Source organism: Physella acuta, unplaced genomic scaffold (assembly GCF_028476545.2).
Source record: "Physella acuta isolate Inbredline_101_S28 unplaced genomic scaffold, ASM2847654v3 ptg000050l, whole genome shotgun sequence".
In the NCBI taxonomy this organism is placed as follows: Eukaryota; Metazoa; Mollusca; class Gastropoda; family Physidae; genus Physella; species Physella acuta.
Window position 1 is genome coordinate 1,011,481 of NW_026731570.1, and position 17,624 is coordinate 1,029,104.

Genomic DNA, 17,624 nt, shown 5'->3' on the forward strand with positions numbered 1-17,624 from the left:
AAATATTAGTTGAAACAATTTTAATGTAGGCCTACTCTTTTTAAGGGTGACTATTTATATGGCGACCATTTTATAATTCGTTGTTTGTATTTAGATAATTACAAGGGAAACCATTTTAATGAAAAAAAATTGTTTGTGGGAGACAACTTAAAGAAAAGTCGGTTTTTATTACGTGAGATAAATAAAGATGGCTGTTCATGGGACAAAAGACAACTGTAGAGCCCCCCCCCCCCCCCCCCATCCATTAACCTTTAAACGTGTGCGACAAACTAACTCGTCCCCTACACAACATAAAAAAATTCATCCCCGGCGGGATTCGAACCCGCGACCTCTGGATTAGAAGTCCAGCGCGCTATCCCCTGCGCTACGGGGACAAGTTAGCAGTCTGTAAAGTGTTATCTTATGTTTTAAGTTCCGTAATTTAACAGTGCTAATGCGCTCCACCCCACTATTAGATCGACAAGAACGCCATCAACAAGATTGCAGACGGCACGGATCCTGACTTCGACTACGACCGCGCCATCATGAAGGTGTGCTGTGACAAGAAGACACCTGCACAGTGCTGTGAGGCCAAAAAGTCGAAGGTCTTCAAGACTGCAGCCAACTACACGCATGCGCAGAAGACTGGCTTCTGTCAGGAGGTACGATCAGAAGGAGGTTATTCATCATCATCATCTTTTCCTGTTTGTGCCCAAGACACATGGGGGCAGATGAAGTAGAGTTCATCTGCTTCAGAGACCTCAGCATATGAAGAGATAGTGTGGTCAGCACTATGTCAAGCTGCCTTTATTTCCCTAACATGAGTTACGTACCCTTCAGAACTGGGTGGACAAGTACATATTATTGTCTTGAACCCAAATTCGAAAGAGGTTGATGGTTGAGATTAGGTTAATGGTTGAAACTAATGTTTGACCTTGGTGGTTCAATTGTTTCGGTTAAATTTTGTTCGTAAGCTAAATGATTAGCGCACGCGTTAACGTTAGAGATTGTTGTATGGACGTCACGACTTCATATGACGGCGTGGTAGAGCATACGACTGCTAAAAGGAAAATCTTGAGTTCAAACCCGGGTTCAATTCCTTGAGTAACAGAAGAAGATAAACTTTAATTGACTTGCCGCTTGGACCGTTAGGTTTGAAAAGGGAAATTTTACTCGATTTTACGGCATAACAATGAGCGCTAGACTGCTGACCCGAAAGTCTTGAGTTCGAATCCGGGTTCAAGAAAGTAGAACGTCTCGGAACCCACCCAGTTCAGATGGGAACCCAATTTACTTTAGGGAAAAAAATCGGCCAGGCATACGGCTTACCACACTATCCCTTCGTATGCCGAGGTCACAGAAACTTGTGAACTCTACTTCTCTTGCCCCATGAACCGTTGCGTACATATATTGTAAACAGCGCACGTGACCAAAGTTTACACTTCCGTCCGCAGCTTAGTGCATGCGTGGGCCGGAACCAGACATGGCACGAGGACTGCACGAGCACGCCCTGGAGTAACAAGACATGGAGCATCCAGAGGTTCGTCACACAGGTCGACTGTGACACTTTCCAGGGCACGAGGTCAGAGGTCGACTGTTGTAAGTCGAGGATAGGTGAGTCTAGGGGTCAAGGTTATCCGATGTAGGGTGGGTAAGCCTCGGGGTCAAGGCCGTCTGAGGTAGGATAAAGATAGGTAAGCCTCGGGGTAAAAGGTCGTCTGATGTTGGATGGACACGACTCGGGGTCAAGGTAATCTGAGGTAGGGCGGGTAAGCTTTGGGGTCAAGGTCGTCGGAGGTAGGTTAAAAATATGTAAGCCTCGGGTTCAAGGTCGTCTGATGTAGAGTGGGTAAGCCAGGTGGTCAATGTCATCTAAGGAAAGTTATTTTATAGGTTAACATCGGGGTCAAGGTCGTCTGATTTTGTATGGATAAGTATCCGGCTCAAGGCCATCTGAAGTAGGTTAAAGATAGGTAAGCCTCGGGGTCAAGGTTATCTGAGTTAGGTTAAGGGTAGGTTACCATCCTCGTCAAGGCCCATATTCATTTATTTCCATCTACTTATACATACCCACAAACTCATAACATCCCAGGCCTATCCACTCATCCATATTGACTGTCCATATCCACGTCTCTATATCCACCTATCCACACATCCATATCCACCCACCCATTTATTCACCAACCCATTCACTCTTCTATATTTACTGTCCATATTTACGTATCTACATCTACATATCAAGTCATCCATACCCACCCGCCTATATGTTCCTAGACCTATCCACTCCATCATATTGATTGTACATATCCACATCTATATCCACCTATCCACTCCACCATATCCACCAGACCTCAACCAGACCCTGGACTGCTCCGGCGTCAGCAGCTGTTTCAGCTCCAGCTCCCACAACTTCTCCCTCTCCAGCTGCGCCGTGAGCAACTTCAGCGTCATGGACGAGCTTGTGGGTGAGGACTTCTCGTGCACGCTGTACACGAGGGACGTGGAGAAGATGACGTGCTTCAAGGAATGTGAGTACTGAGAGCAGGGCCCGACTGCTATGTTGTCTTTATGATGCGGGGTTACGCGACTACGCATTTGTTGTTGTTGTTTTTTAATCAGCCACTTTTTATTTTTTTATTTTTAAGATCAGCCACGCAGTAGTTTTTTTAATCAACCACGCAGTATTTTTTTTTAAAGATCAGCCACGCAGCAATTTTTAAAAGCAGCCACGCAGTAGTTTTTTTTTTTTTTTTTTTAAATCAGCCACGCAGTAGATTTTTTTTTTTTTTTAAATCAGCCACGCAGTAGATTTTTTTAATATCAGCCACGCAGTAATTTTTTAAAAGCAGCCACGCAGTAGTTTTTTTTTAAAATCAGCCACGCAGTAGTTTTTTTTTAAATGAGTCACGCAGTAGTTTCTTTTAAGATCAGCAACGCAGTCATTATTTTTATTCAACCACGCATTAGATTTTATAAGATCAGCCACGCAGTAGATTTTTTAAAATCAGCCACGCAGTAGTTGTTTTTTTTTTAAATCAGCCACGCAGTAGTTTTTTAGCGCAATTTCCATTCTGGAGAATTGCGTTTATTAACTCGTCATTTCTGGGAATGGATGGATGGATGAATGAATGAATGGATGAATGTGTGCTTTAAGTCGTATCTCCTCCTCAACGAAGCAATATCGATGACTAGTTCCAAAAGCAATTATGTTAAGCAAGTTACGAGAATGAGCATAGGCCATAACAATTCCGGGTTTCTTTCATGTATTTCCCGTAAAAGCCAAAAAACCTCGAAAAAATGCAGTTTTTGGCCCCTATCTCGGCAACCAGACCACTTAGCGACTTGAAACATGTACCAATCGATTCCTGCCATAATTTAGAACAATATTGCCGAAGAAAGTTTTCAAAAATATCCTCTCGTTCGGTCACAAATTTTAAAATTACATAAACACCTACAAACCGATCGCTCTTCTAGCTTGAACGCACCCCATCATTATACGTCAGAGCTATTTTTAGATAACATAAGGAAATTGCGCATAAATGTCACTAGACTTTTTTAATTAACTTGCGCGCCTACTGAACGTGATGGCGCAGCCATGGAACGCGATGACGCATCTATTGAACGTGATGACGCGTGTGGTGTGGTTGTATATACATGCCGGAAGTAGAGATCTATCATCTTAATGATTATCATGTTGATAATCAAGTTCAACTAACCAATGGTTTTAATAACCCTGCTCTTGATTTCAAGGTGCTTAGTTTAGTTAGTAGTTAGGTTTATTTAATAAAAAACGTTTTAATAACTAACCAATGGTTTTACTAACCCTGCTCTTGATTTACGCTACGACAGAGCTATTTTTAGATAACATAAGGAAATTGCGCTAAAATTGTCACTAGACTTTTTAATTAACTTGTTTTTTAAACGAGACGCAGTAGTTTCTTTTAAGATCAGCAACGCAGTCATTATTTTTATTCAACCACGCAGTAGATTTTATAAGATCAGCCACGCAGTAGATTTTTTAAGATGAGCCACGCAGTAATTTTTTAAAAATCAGTTACGCAGTAGATTTTTTTAAGATCAGCCACGCAGTAGACTTTTTAAGATCAGCCACGCAGTAGTTTTTGAACAAGCAGTCATGTTGTATTATAAGACTTTGAGAAAGCTGCTCACACAAAATACACGTTGCAGGCCACCTTTCCCCACTAGAGAGAGCACTGCCCGCCAGCCTCAGTGTCACATGAGGGAGGTGGAAAGGCTCAGCGAGGCATGGGCGGAGTTAGTTTCAGCGATATAAGGGCAGAGTTTCTTTCAGGCATTTCCTGTGTGAAGTGGGTGGAGAAGTCAAAGAACCCACACTTAGCCCCAACCCCTCAGACAAAATAGAAATTTTTAAATGGAGAATATTCTGAATATATACTTGTTTATGATAATAGTCCCCCCTCCCCTCTCCGGATCTTTATATGCCACCCCCCCCCCCCCACCTCGAGAAAAAGGTCTGAAACAACCACTGTTACTTTGAAAGTTTCAATTCGAACAAACAGGTAAAATCAATATAATCGATGAGATCATTCACCAACTGACTGGATCGTTTAATCCCCCCTCCCCCTAATTCATCCTTCCATAAGTTCAATGTAAAAGAATTTAAAAAAAAACCGCAGTATTATCCTGACATGAATTCCATGGCAAATTTAACTGGCTTTTAATAATTACAAATTTGAGTCTGTGCTCATGTCGTGCTGGAGGTTAAGTAATTATATATTCATGAAATGAACATTAAAGGATGTCATTAGAACCGCAGTTTGCTAGGGTTATCGTAATGTTGGGTATTTATCTATATGAAATTAACATTAAAAAATAGCATTAGCACCGTGGTTGGGTAATAGAAATAGAGCATAATACAACAGTTGATCATTGTTTTATACATATTTTTAATTTTCTAAATTTCACAAAAATTTTGTTTTCATTATATGAATATAAATGATATAATTAAACAATTTTTGACACAGTTAACTATAATTAAATACTTTAATGCAAATCTGTTGTTTGTAATTTATGGTTAATTTTATTTTAACCCTTAGGTGAGTTTTTATTCAAGGGAATGTACTCTACGTTAAACGACAAAGCCATTGGAGCAATCATGCTGGTTATCTCCCTTACAATTCTCTGCCTGTGTCTGGTCGACATTGTCAAACTGCTGCACTCCCTTCTCCAAGGCCCCATCGCTCTCATCATCAAAAAATTCATCAACGCGGACTTTCCCGGACCGCTGGGCTACCTCACCGGATACCTCGCCATCATCATCGGCGCCGGGTTGACCATCATCGTCCAGAGCTCCTCCATCTTCACCTCCACCCTCACCCCGCTCGTCGGCATCGGGGTCATCGAACTCGACTGGATGTACCCTGTGACCCTGGGGTCAAACATCGGCACCACGACCCCGCGAATCTCTCAGCCTTAGCCAACACGGACGGCCTGAGAAACGCGTTACAAGCAGCCTTCTGCCACCTCTTCTTCAACATCACCGGCATCCTCCTGTTCTACCCCATCCCCTACCTCCGCTTCCCCATCCCGCTTGCCAAATTTCTAGGCAACTGCACGGCCGAGTACCGCTGGTTCGCCATCGTCTACATCCTCCTCATGTTCTTCCTCTTCCCCGCCCTAGTCTTCGCTCTCTCCATCCCAGGCTGGTACGTCCTCCTCGGCGTCCTCGGGCCCGTCTGCCTTCTCTTCATCATCATCGGCGTCATCAAATGCCTGCAGGCTAAACGTCCCCAGAGCCTGCCCAGAAAGCTCCAAGACTGGATGTTCCTACCCCAGCCGCTACGGTCTTTAGAACCCTATGATCGCGCCATGTAGAAAGTCTTCTTCTGCAAGCGGTTCCAGACAGACTCTACCGAGAAGACAGACACTGGTGCCACGTCAGACAGACAAGCTAACGGAGAGTCCAGCACGCGACTTTAGTATGACCACGTGACATTGTTTACAAAGTTCGATTATTGTAAAACCTATTTATTCTATGTTATTTATATGTGTAACTTGTATATGATTAGATAAATTACACCCGTTTTAGTTCAATATGTATATATAGCATGTACATAGCTTACAGAATTTTGAATGTCATATATTATTTAAAAGATTTTCTCTGGTAATTTTTTAAAAATATATAAAATACTTTTTTTAGGAATTTTGAGCTCTGTGATCTTGTGAAATTTTATACATTTTTAATAACACGAAAACGTTGATTTAATCATAGTGTTGTCATTTAAAACTTCCAAAATAACTTTACTGGTTCAAACTTAAGTCAGTTGTTATGATAACAGCATTATTATCGTACTAGGTCAGGGGTTGGCAACCTGAGGCTCGCGAGCCGCATGCGGCTCTTTTGATGCCGAGAGCTGGGTGAACTCACGGAGCCCAACAGAACTGAGCCCGGAACTCGAGACATTCGGACTAGCAGTAGAAAGCTTTGTGTTTAGTATTATAGCTTAAAAAGTGTACTCTTACTTTTGTAATTTAGCGCTTGTGAAAGCTCGTTAATATATAGGGTATAAGACATGCTTTTTCCCTGCTATTTAGTCTTAGATAAAGAAATAAATAAAGCACCATTACACATATGACGCAATCCGTCAGATTGTCACATGATCCGGAGGTCGATTAAACGATACCCAGAAGGACAACTCCCCCACCCCCTACTAATCCAAACACCCCCACTCAACTTACCCAAAGTCCAAAGTAAACCCCATCACACCCACCGTAGATTTATTTATATATATACACACACACTCAAATCATTTCCCTTGTCTACACTACAACACAACACAATCATTTCTCCCACACTAAATTCTCCCACACTAAATTCTCCCACACTAAATTCTCCCACACTAAATTCTCCAGCACTAATTTAATTCTCCAACACTAAATTCTCCCACACTAGATTCTCGCACACTAAATTCTCCCACACTAAATTCTCCCACACTAAATGCTCTCACACTAAATCACCCCACACTAAAAATCTCCCAAATCTAAACACGATACAAAAAATAGTCTCCACCAAGGTGTAACACAGTTAACAGCGGTTTGCTCTCGTCTTTTGATTGTGTCAAAATATCTCGCGCATGGAACTTTTTTGTCAGGGGAAAAAATAAACAATATTTTTTTTGATGGGAGGTAATTATAAAATTAAAAGATAAAAAAAAAAGAAAAAAATATTAATATATATTGAAATTAAAACAAGTAAACAAACGTTAGTATTAATTATAAAAAATTAACTCACACAAAAAAAGAATTTAAAACATTTGGTGATTAATAACAAAATGTTAATTACAACTCCTAGTAATTGTTAGTTGTTAATCCAATAATCAATAGTCACTAGTACCAACCAGATATAATATTTATAGCAAGAAGAGCTATTTTATAATAGTTACTCACCCATTCTGATACGTCTGATCTTATCAAATCTACTATTATTATTATCGCTTCTCGGCCTTTTGGCTAAGATCAAAGTGTAGTATCTGTTATGGATCTACACGGATCTTAGCCATTTGGTTGGTCAGCCCTTTTTAGGGCTGGCTACCGGGGTCGAGAGGCGGTCAAACCTACTACTCTAACTCACGCAAATCTCGCCAACGACCGCTGTGGGGTTGCTCCCACACATCCCTCGAACGCACACGCTCTCGAGATGAGTCTCCCAGTACTTGTATTGGGTGGTTTCAAATGTACGAGTGGCTAATTTTCAATCTTCTATTTTTCAGCCTGACGACACCCATCTAGGAGAAATCTTAGATTCGAACTCATCTACTACGTCAAACACAACTACCTCTCTCCCAACAAACTCACTACCACTCTGACGACACCCACCCAGGTGGGAGGCTTCCGTCAAATACTAGCAAATCAACTAACCATCTCTCAAAGACCAACTACTCAACGTACCTAAAATAAACAATCGTCAATCATTTCGCCCACTTCAACTACTTCACCAAGCTCAAAACCCTCGACTCAGCAACATCAGCAAAACTTCACTCTTCAACGTCATTTCGCCCAACTCAATTACTCGACTACGTCACAACTTCACTCTTCATCAAAACCACAATGAACAATACTTCAAAGCAACTCACTTCGAACGATCTCTCAACCAACCTAGGAAAAACCAACTTCAACGCAAGGACACTACCTCAACCACCCTCTCCAAGTTCTACACCACTCGATCAACTCTACCATCAACGACAAGACACCAAACTCGCTCTCTCCAAATACAACTACCAACTAAGAATCAACCACTACCCAACAAAGATTGTATCACTCGCAAGAAGCAAGGCCAAAGGACGATAAGCGATCATGTTTTGTCATGTACTCTATGTTATTTTAAAAGAAACCAAGAAACCGGAAGTGAAAACAAGTGAATCAAGGAAACAGGAAAATATGGAAAATACAACAAGCAAGGATTAAATTGTTTAAATATTTATAATATTTCATGTATGTATATGCTCATGTAACCTACTCTTGCTGCCTCCCCATTCGTGGGGTAGACAGCAAGTGAGGAAGTCTATTAAACGCCAAACGGTAAAAAAAAAAAAAAAAACTAAAATTAAAGTATTTATACTAAGACTAATCCAATCCATGATATTTGTAGAAAAATGGACATACTTTCGTTTTCAATTAATAAGAACTCATAAAAAGTAATTTTTATCATTAATTTTCCAGACAGGAGCGGTGTTTTTTTGCCCAAAAAAATTAACCCTTTATTTTTTCTTCTTTTAACACTAAGTAATTAGCTTTCTTTAATAAATAGATAAGTTACTTAAAATTTATATCGGTGTGGAGGGTATTCAATTATAATTAATGTATATTAGTAATATGTGGGTTTTAAATCAGCGGGTAAAAAAGTTATGAGTTGTTTAGCTGCAGGGGTACTGAAAAAAGTTGAGTGGAAAAAAAATCAGGGAAAACGTGAAAATAATTACAGGCTTCAAGAGTTAAATGTACTTGTCCACTGCTTAGAAGAAAAATGCAACATATTAACCCTTACAACCCTGGCCACATACTTTTCCATTTTCCTTCCCTAAGGGTCCAGTCATATGCATTTCCTTAAAATAGAGGTACAATTTAATAACATAAACCAAAGTATTTGACTTTAATAGCAGTAATGCACAGAATTTTTATTTGAAAAAGAGTTTTTTATTGTATATTGCCTATTTAGATGTATCTGACATGGACTGTCCACCCAGCTCTGATGAGTGCCTAACTCATGTTGGGGAAAGTAAAGGTAGTTGCACAAAGTTCTGACCCCAATATCCCTTTATATTCTGAGGACAAAGAAACTCGTGAACTCAACTTTACTGGCCCCATTGACCATCAAGATTGAAAAGGGAACTGTTTTTGACATGGACCGTAGATGCAGACCACAATAAAACACCTAAATGCACATTTTTAACCCAACATTTATGTGCATATCAAAGTAATTTTTTGACAGGACTGAACTGATAATAAAATAGGCAGAAAATAGTAGATCAGAGTTGTAAGGGTTATCATTTACAATAAATGAACAATACAACCTTGAAGAGCATACGTAAAATGTATAACAACTAGAACGCTATTATTTTTAATATACTTCTCTCTAATTCAATAGTAGTTTAATATGTTTTTATGATTTATTTTCTTCGGACATGCATTAGTTGTCTTGAATAGATATATATTATATTTTATGTAAAGTAGATATTTATAAAAACTGAAGCAGTTCAAAAAAATTAAAGGAAGAAAGGTTGAAAAATCTACTTTACTCACCTTTTAACAACCTGATCATGATGTAAACAAGTGATGTAATTAAAAGGAAAATGTGAAGGAGAAAAAGTCAAAACTAAATTTTCCCCAGAATCAGTTATTATTTCTAAATAGATAAACCTTTTTTTGTAAGATGGTTTTAAATATTTTCTGTCCGAATCTGCCCTTTAAACCTATTTTATTACATAATACTTTGTAATTACATCAACTGATAACATTATCCAACTTCCACTATCTTCTTTACTTCAATATAGGCCTAAATTACTGAAAAATATGGAGATTTTGTGATGTTTGTTTTGTTATTTTTCAGCAATTCCTAATAAATCAATCAAGTTTTATTCAAGTTTGTGTAAATGTTTCATGTTTAGCAATTTTATAGGTTTTTTAAAGCAGTAAATACATTTATCTAACATTTTTAAACACGCAAATGTGTTGAACAATTCAATATTTGCTAACTAAAAGCAAAGGATATAAGCATATTGATTATTTGTCAACATATTTTTAATATTCATTTTTCTAATGAGTTAAATTATAACTAAAAATATGGCGCTTTTATAAACTTAAAAATAGGTTTCAAACTTTAACTTTATTCACAACTCATTTAAGACTTGTCATCTTAAGAATATGATCATACAGTTATCACATTTTTAATGAAATGTATGTTTTATATGTACCTAGGCATCAAGAAGTCGAGCAAAAGGCATGTTATAGCTTACTGAAAATGTTATGAGTTAGATTTCTGGTAAAAATTTAATGGCTTCCAATGTGAGTTGTAGCTACACAACTTTAATTGGACTTACGTAAATGTGGTTACACATTTCTTTTACTTTTATATACTTTTAGTAAGGATTAGCAATATTTGTCTGCCTTACGGTACTTTAATGCCCAGTTCTTCCAATGACTTTTTATCAATGTACAAGCTATATTGTACTCATCATCAAATAAAATGCATGTGTTTTAGTTAACTTGATATGTGAAGGTTCTTGCTGCACTATAAATCCTACAATAAATACTTTGAGGGCTAAGCTAGAAAATTTGGATAAGCCCATAATAATGTTATACAAACTACGTCAGTAAACTAGTTTTTAACAGACACCATAGCCAAGAAGCTAACCAATAGATATTATTTCCATGCATTCAAGAAACAAATATGAAGACACCAGTTGACAACTAATATTTAATTTTTAATTAATTCGATTTTTAGTCTAAAATCAGCATTGTAAATGAAGTAACAGAGCCTGTTGTTTACTTTAATGTCTTTTCGTATTACTATGGTGTTAACAGTACCTAAGAAAAATATTCCTACTTTAGATTGGTAAACTTTATTTTAATTATGTTGGTCTTCAAATAAATATTTCTTAAACTTGTTTACATAGTTACATTTTTGTATATAGAAGTTCATTACCTACAGATAGCGCCTAACTTTCGATGTTGTTTTTATGGTACAACACATTTTAATGTAAATAAAAAATTATGGTCATGAGTTTGCTGTACATCATATTTTATTCATGAAGCAATTAATTATAATTATTTTACTAGTACTAATGTATGACTTTTCAAAATAAAGACTAATTTTAAATTCCAGAGCACAAATTACTGTTGCGATTGCAACAATTTCTTTTTACATTATCATTAGTTAGACAATACTAGTATTGAAATTAATATCTTGCTAACTTATTTATTAAATTGTTTGTTTTTAATTAAAAATAAATAGGTTGCTTTAAAAATTAAAAGGCTGTATGTAAAAAAAAAAAATCTACTTTTAGGGATCATTTCTAAAGTTGGTCTTGCCGGGACGTTGAGCAAATGCACCGAGTCCTCATCTCCATGCACTAGAAATGGACTATGCAACTATCACGAAAGTCAACAATGGGGTTGCGCCCATTTTTGTTCCCTCTAGGTCGAGAGATCCGGAGAGGAGCCACCCGGACTACGGTTCGGGTGGCTTAATGAAAACTTGGGCCCAATCCTTTTCAGATATCAAGACAACAATCACCATCGACCAGTCTGATGAAATAGCTCCTGAGCTCTTCGACTCGCCTACAGTAATTCAAGTCACCATCAAATCAACCAACCACCAGAACATCCCTGGTCACCTCTTGCGCAATATCATTAGCCCACACCAGATCCTGCTGCTCAACTATGGACGAGGGGATACCTGGTACTTCTCGTCCAACGAGTTTGATGTAGCGGGTCTGGACGGCACCACCAAAACACACGGCCCATACACTTTGAAATTCGACAGATACCACAACGACAAAATCATCGGAACCCTTAGATGGGTCCCGCCAGCCCTGAGCAACGAAACACTGATTAAGGCACTGCAAACAGTCAGCAAATCTACACCTACAATAACCACAATCCCGCACACAAACAATCGCAGATTCACCATCCAGAACGACAATCCACAACACATCCCACACTACATCCAAATTACATACAAAGACACAACACGTAATATCCTCATCGCACTGCCAGGAAGACGCCAAGCCTGTCAGGTGTGCGGCTCGGACAGACACTGGACCAACCACTGCCAATCATCAAAACCAGAGTCAACACCCAATGTTCACCTGTCAACAATACAGGAACCAACTCAACAACCATCCTCACAGACAATTTTAACAGAACCACCTAGAGCACCACCCACACCGCAGCAAACATTGGTAACCCCTAACCTGTCGAACCAAAAAGCGATCCCAAATACGGCTTACCCGAAGTCACCAACTACATCAACAAGAATCCAAAACACTGGAGAAACACAAAGCCCAGATTCAGAAATAGATAACACCACGTCAATGAAAAGAAAAAATGAAATCAGCCCCACAGAACAAGGAAAATTAACAAAAAAACTCGCGAATCAAATCTTCGATCGCCTGACAAACACCTTAGAAACCCAGCCGCAACAAGAAACTACCACTGAACCAATTCAAATTCCCAAACCTTTAACTCCTGGAAAAGACAAGAGCTGCGGTTATTGCTTTCACAGTTTCAGTACTGCCAGCGAGTGTAAAACACATACAAAAACTTCCCATCCTGATACGAGTAAATGCCCGCATTGCAACAATCTGATCAAAAGCAGAGGAGCAATAAAGCACCACGTACTAAAACACCCAGACACCGCTGTCTTCCAGTGTGGATACTGCCTAACAAGTCTATACACCAAATACGACATAGAAAAACACCTCAACGACCAGCACCCCGACAACGACCCCTGCCACAATCAAATATTCTACATCCTCAACCCAGACAGATCCATTTCTTACATATATGCAGACGACAGAACATAAACAGAGAGAACGACAACTCTTCAAATATGACACGCTGTACTCACCACTTAAACAAGTTTTGTCAATCCCTCCTCATCCGGATTCCAACACTATCATTTTACTTTAACCCCTTTTACTGATTATCCCTTAAAATTGTGTATAACAACATATATAAAACAAACCATGATAACCATGTACATACTTATTATTAATACGCCCATCCGGACAAAATGGTTTCATTAGATGATAAAATTTAGTAAAAAAGGTGTATACATTTGTAAATTCATCTTGATATGTTTTTTTTAAGAACATTTAGAAAAATGTAAAATATGCTGATGTTGTTGCACTTGTTTTAAATTGCAAATAAAAGTTAAAAAAAAAAAAGTTGAGCAAAAAAAAAAAAAAAAAAAAAAAAAAAACTTTGATGCTGTGTAAAATCTATCAAATATATTATTACTGATTTAAATGTTTAAAACAATTGAATTAATAAAAATAAAAATAAATAAAAAATCTACTCTCTCCCCCTCTATCCACTTTACCCCCAGACATGATAACCCCACAATCCCTTTAACTGTTCCAACGACCCCACCACCCACCGCAACATCAATATCCAAAACTTATTTAAAGTTCTAAATATTGTCTCTTTCCCCTCATCTTTCACACTGCAACCTTTTGAAAACTCAATGCGACCACTACAACACCCTTTCAACTAGTCAACTTAAGTTGTTTCCCTACATAGAAAATGCTTCACTGTCCCATTGACCCTCTCTGAAAAATTTCCTTTCCTCTCCCCACCCAGACTTCTGACACTTTCATTTGACCTTCACCCCTTTTACTGTCATCCTTTGCAATTTTTTTATAATCAAATACATGACATCATGTAAATATTCATTATGTACATTTGCAAAACCTTTCGTTTTCATTTGGTGTTCAAAATTATGTTAAAAAATTTGATGTTGATGTACTTGTTTTAATTGCAAATAAAAGTATTATGTACTAATGTAAATGTAATCTGTGTAAAACAACACATTTTGTGTGTGTGACTACTCTACTGGTTATTCATATTTCTTTGGTATTTACTATGTTTATTGTACAGAATGGGATGAAATCCATGCAAACTAAAAAAAAAAAAATACAAATTATCAGTTTTTAAAGAGCCACTAACATATTTTTTTTTTCCAATATTTTGGTATTTAATAAGGATTAGGTAAATACAATTGACTTTGATTTGAAATGAATAGCACTAACTATGAACTTATTATTTCATTTAAAAAGAAAAAAAAAATTCGCACAAAAACTGTTTTAGCTAGAACTGCTATGATAAAATTAGAAATCAAATAATATAACTATAGGGCTATCCCAATGCACTTTAGAAGCCAATAACTTTTTTTTTCTTTCTTTACGGACTCCACTGGTTCAGTAGGTATCTTTCATAGCCAGGCAGGCCTCAGCACGGCAAACTCCGACTAACAGGTTTGGATACCGGTTTGATTACTGTATCGGTCGCTTCTGTCTTTCGGTTCTCACAAGGCTTATCTTTCACCCCACGCGAACCCAGAGTCCAGTACCTTATAGCTCAACCGTAGGAAACTAATAACTAACATACTTCGTCACTCAGGTCAAATTAATTCATACTGACAGGTAGAGGAATGCTTTCTGAATAAAATAACATTCCCCATGTAACGACAAACGAAAAAGGCGGCCCTTGGGCAGTGGCAAACATGGAATAGTCGCCATGGTGCTTCTTACGGTGGCTGTGGGGCTGGGTCTGGTGTCCAAGCGGCTGTCCGTATACTTTCTACCTCACCTATTCTCACTGTTCTCTGATAAGTTTTTTAATCCTATTTAAAGTTGTTTTTCTTTACAGTACTTATGAATTTTGAAAATGAAACTAAATAATTATTAATCATTGTGCATGGACCTGGAGAGCCGCACCATGACATCAGGGGAGCCGCAGGTTGCCGACCCTGCGCTAACATATTAATTAAGACTTCGGTAAATACTTTTTTTTTTGTCAGTAATTTTTTTTTTTTTTTTTTTTCTTCTGTTTAATAAAATTCCTTACTTACTGTCTACCCTGTTCGCGCAGGGAGGCAGTAAGAGAAGGTTGCATGGTTATATACATACATGGAATATTATACATATTTAAAATAATTTAATTCTTGCTTGTGTTATTTTCCTTGTGTTTCTTGATTCACTTCTGGTTTCTTTCTATATTTTCTTGTTTCCTTGATTTACTTGACTTCCGGTTTCTTGGTTTCCTTTGAAATAACATAAAGTACATGACAAACAAAACATGATCGCTTATCGTCCTTTGTTCTTGCACGTGATACAATCTTGGTTGGTTAGTGGTTTCTTCTTGGTTGGTAGTTGTGCTTTGGGAGTGTTAGTGAGGGATGTTCCGTGGTTGAGGCGTTGATCGATGTGTTGGTGAGGCGACGAGTTTTGTGTGTTGTCTTGATGGTAGTATTGTTCGATGGAGTGGAGCTTGGAGAGGGTAGCGAGATGAGCGCTGTGTCGAGTGTTAGGTAAGTTGATTAGTTGGTCTTTGAGAGGCAGTTAGTTGATTTGCTTGTGTTTGACGTAAGCCTCCCACCTAAGATTTCTCCTAGGTGGGTGTCGTCAGAGTGGTAGTGAGTTTGTTGGATGCGAGGTAGATGCGCTTGACGTATTAGGTGAGTTCGATTTGTTAATCGAGGTAGTTGCGTGTGACGTAGTAGGTGAGTTCGAATTGTTGAGTTGCGTTTGACGTAGTAGCTGAGTTCGATTTGTTGGCGATTGTGACGGACCTCCCACCTAAGATTTCTCCTAGATGGGTGTCGTCAGGCTGAAAAAATAGAAAATTGAAGATTAGCCACTCGTACATTTGAAGCCACCCAATACAGGTACTGGGTGACTCATCTCGAGGGCATGTGCACTTCGAGGGATGTGTGGGAGCAACCCCACAGCGGTCGTTGGCGAGATTTGCGTGAGTTAGAGTAGTAGATTTGACCGCCTCTCGACCCCGGCAGCCAGCCCTAAAAAGGGCTGACCAACCAAATGGCTAAGATCCGTGTAAATCCATAACAGATACTACACTTTGATCTAGCCAATGCCGAGAAGTAAATATTTTTTTTTTTTTTTTGTGCCGTTTGGCGTTTAATATTGTTCCTTCCACAAGTGGATAGGTTGCATGTTAAAAAATTACAATGTGATACATAGTATAACATTAAAAAGATTTACAATGTCTTAATATTCCTTCTGATTTCTTTGTTCCATGTTTCTTTGTTCCGATTTCTTGGTTCCATTTGTTTCTTTCTTGATTTTGTTTCCGGTTTGCTATGACATAAAGTACAGGACAGTACAAACATGATCGCTTCTCTGTTTTTTGGCCTTTCTTCTTGTGCTTGATACGCTCTTGGTTTGATAGTGGTTTATTCTTTGTTGGTAGTTGTACTTGGTGAGAGTGAGTTTGGTGTCTTGTCGTTGATGGTGGGTTGGTCGAATGGTGTAGAACTTGGAGAGGGTGGTTGAGGTAGTGTTCTTGCGTTGAGATGAGGTATGATGCGCATGGTGGTAGAGTTGTTCGATGAATTGAAGCTTGGAGAGATGAGTTGGGTGGGTTCTTGTGTTGAGAGATCTTTCGAGGTGAGTTGTTTTGAAGTATTGTGGATTGAGGAGGAGTAACGTTGTGACGTAGTCGAGTAATTGAGTTGGGCGAGGTGACGTTGAAGAGTGAAGTTTGCTGATGTTGCTGAGTCGATGGTTTTGAGCTTGGTGAAGTGATGAGGTGGGCGAGGTAGAGCTGTTGGCGAGTGTTTATTTTGAGTAGATGATTTTGAGAGATGGTTAGTTGATTTGCTAGTGTTTTGACGGAAGCTTCCCACCTAAGATTTCTCCTAGGTGGGTGTCGTCAGAGTGTTAGTGAGTTTGTTGGGAGCGAGGTAGATACGTTTGACGTAGTAGATGAGTTCGATTTCTTGAGCGAGGTAGTTGCGTTTGACGTAGTAGATGAGTTCGATTTGTTGGCGATAGACAGACCTCCCACCTAAGATTTCTCCTAGATGGGTGTCGTCAGGCTGAAAAATAAAAGATTGAAAGGTTAGCCACTCGTACATTTGAAGCCACCCAATACAAGTACTGGGTGACTCATCTCGAGAGCGTGTGCGTTCGAGGGATGTGTGGGAGCAACCCCACAGCGGTCGTTGGCGAGATTTGCGTGAGTTAGAGTAGTAGGTTTGACCGCCTCTCGACCCCGGTAGCCAGCCCTAAAAAGGGCTGACCAACCAAATGGCTAAGATCCGTGTAGATCCATAACAGATACTACACTTTGATCTTAGCCAAAAGGCCGAGAAGCGAGCCGCAGGTTGCCGACCCCTGGTCTATGCTACCGCCACTGAAGTAAATACTCAGATATAAGTACACGCGGTTGCGAAAGTTATGCCACCTGCTTATCTAATCTTCTTGGTATTAACATTATAGCTGGTTGATACTGGTGTTTACTAATTATAGGATTAACATCTAACAATTATTAGGAGTTGTAATAAACATTTTGTTATTTATCACCAAATTTTTTAAATATTTTTCTTGTGATTAAATTTTTTATAATTAATTTTAAAGTTT

At 38.7% G+C, this 17,624-nt stretch overlaps 1 non-coding gene and 2 pseudogenes across 1 annotated transcript; 1 reads left to right on the plus strand and 2 right to left on the minus strand.

Moving 5' to 3' along the window:
• Nucleotides 1–301: 301 nt before the first annotated feature.
• On the minus strand, nucleotides 302–374 carry Trnar-ucu (transfer RNA arginine (anticodon UCU)). Its single transcript has one exon. It is a non-coding gene; the product is annotated as a tRNA-Arg (tRNA).
• Nucleotides 375–7,450: 7,076 nt separating this feature from the next.
• On the plus strand, nucleotides 7,451–7,578 carry LOC131946011 (uncharacterized; annotated as a pseudogene).
• A 9,655-nt stretch (nucleotides 7,579–17,233) lies between these two features.
• LOC131945954 (uncharacterized) lies at nucleotides 17,234–17,361 on the minus strand (annotated as a pseudogene).
• Between the last annotated feature and the right edge of the window lie 263 nt (nucleotides 17,362–17,624).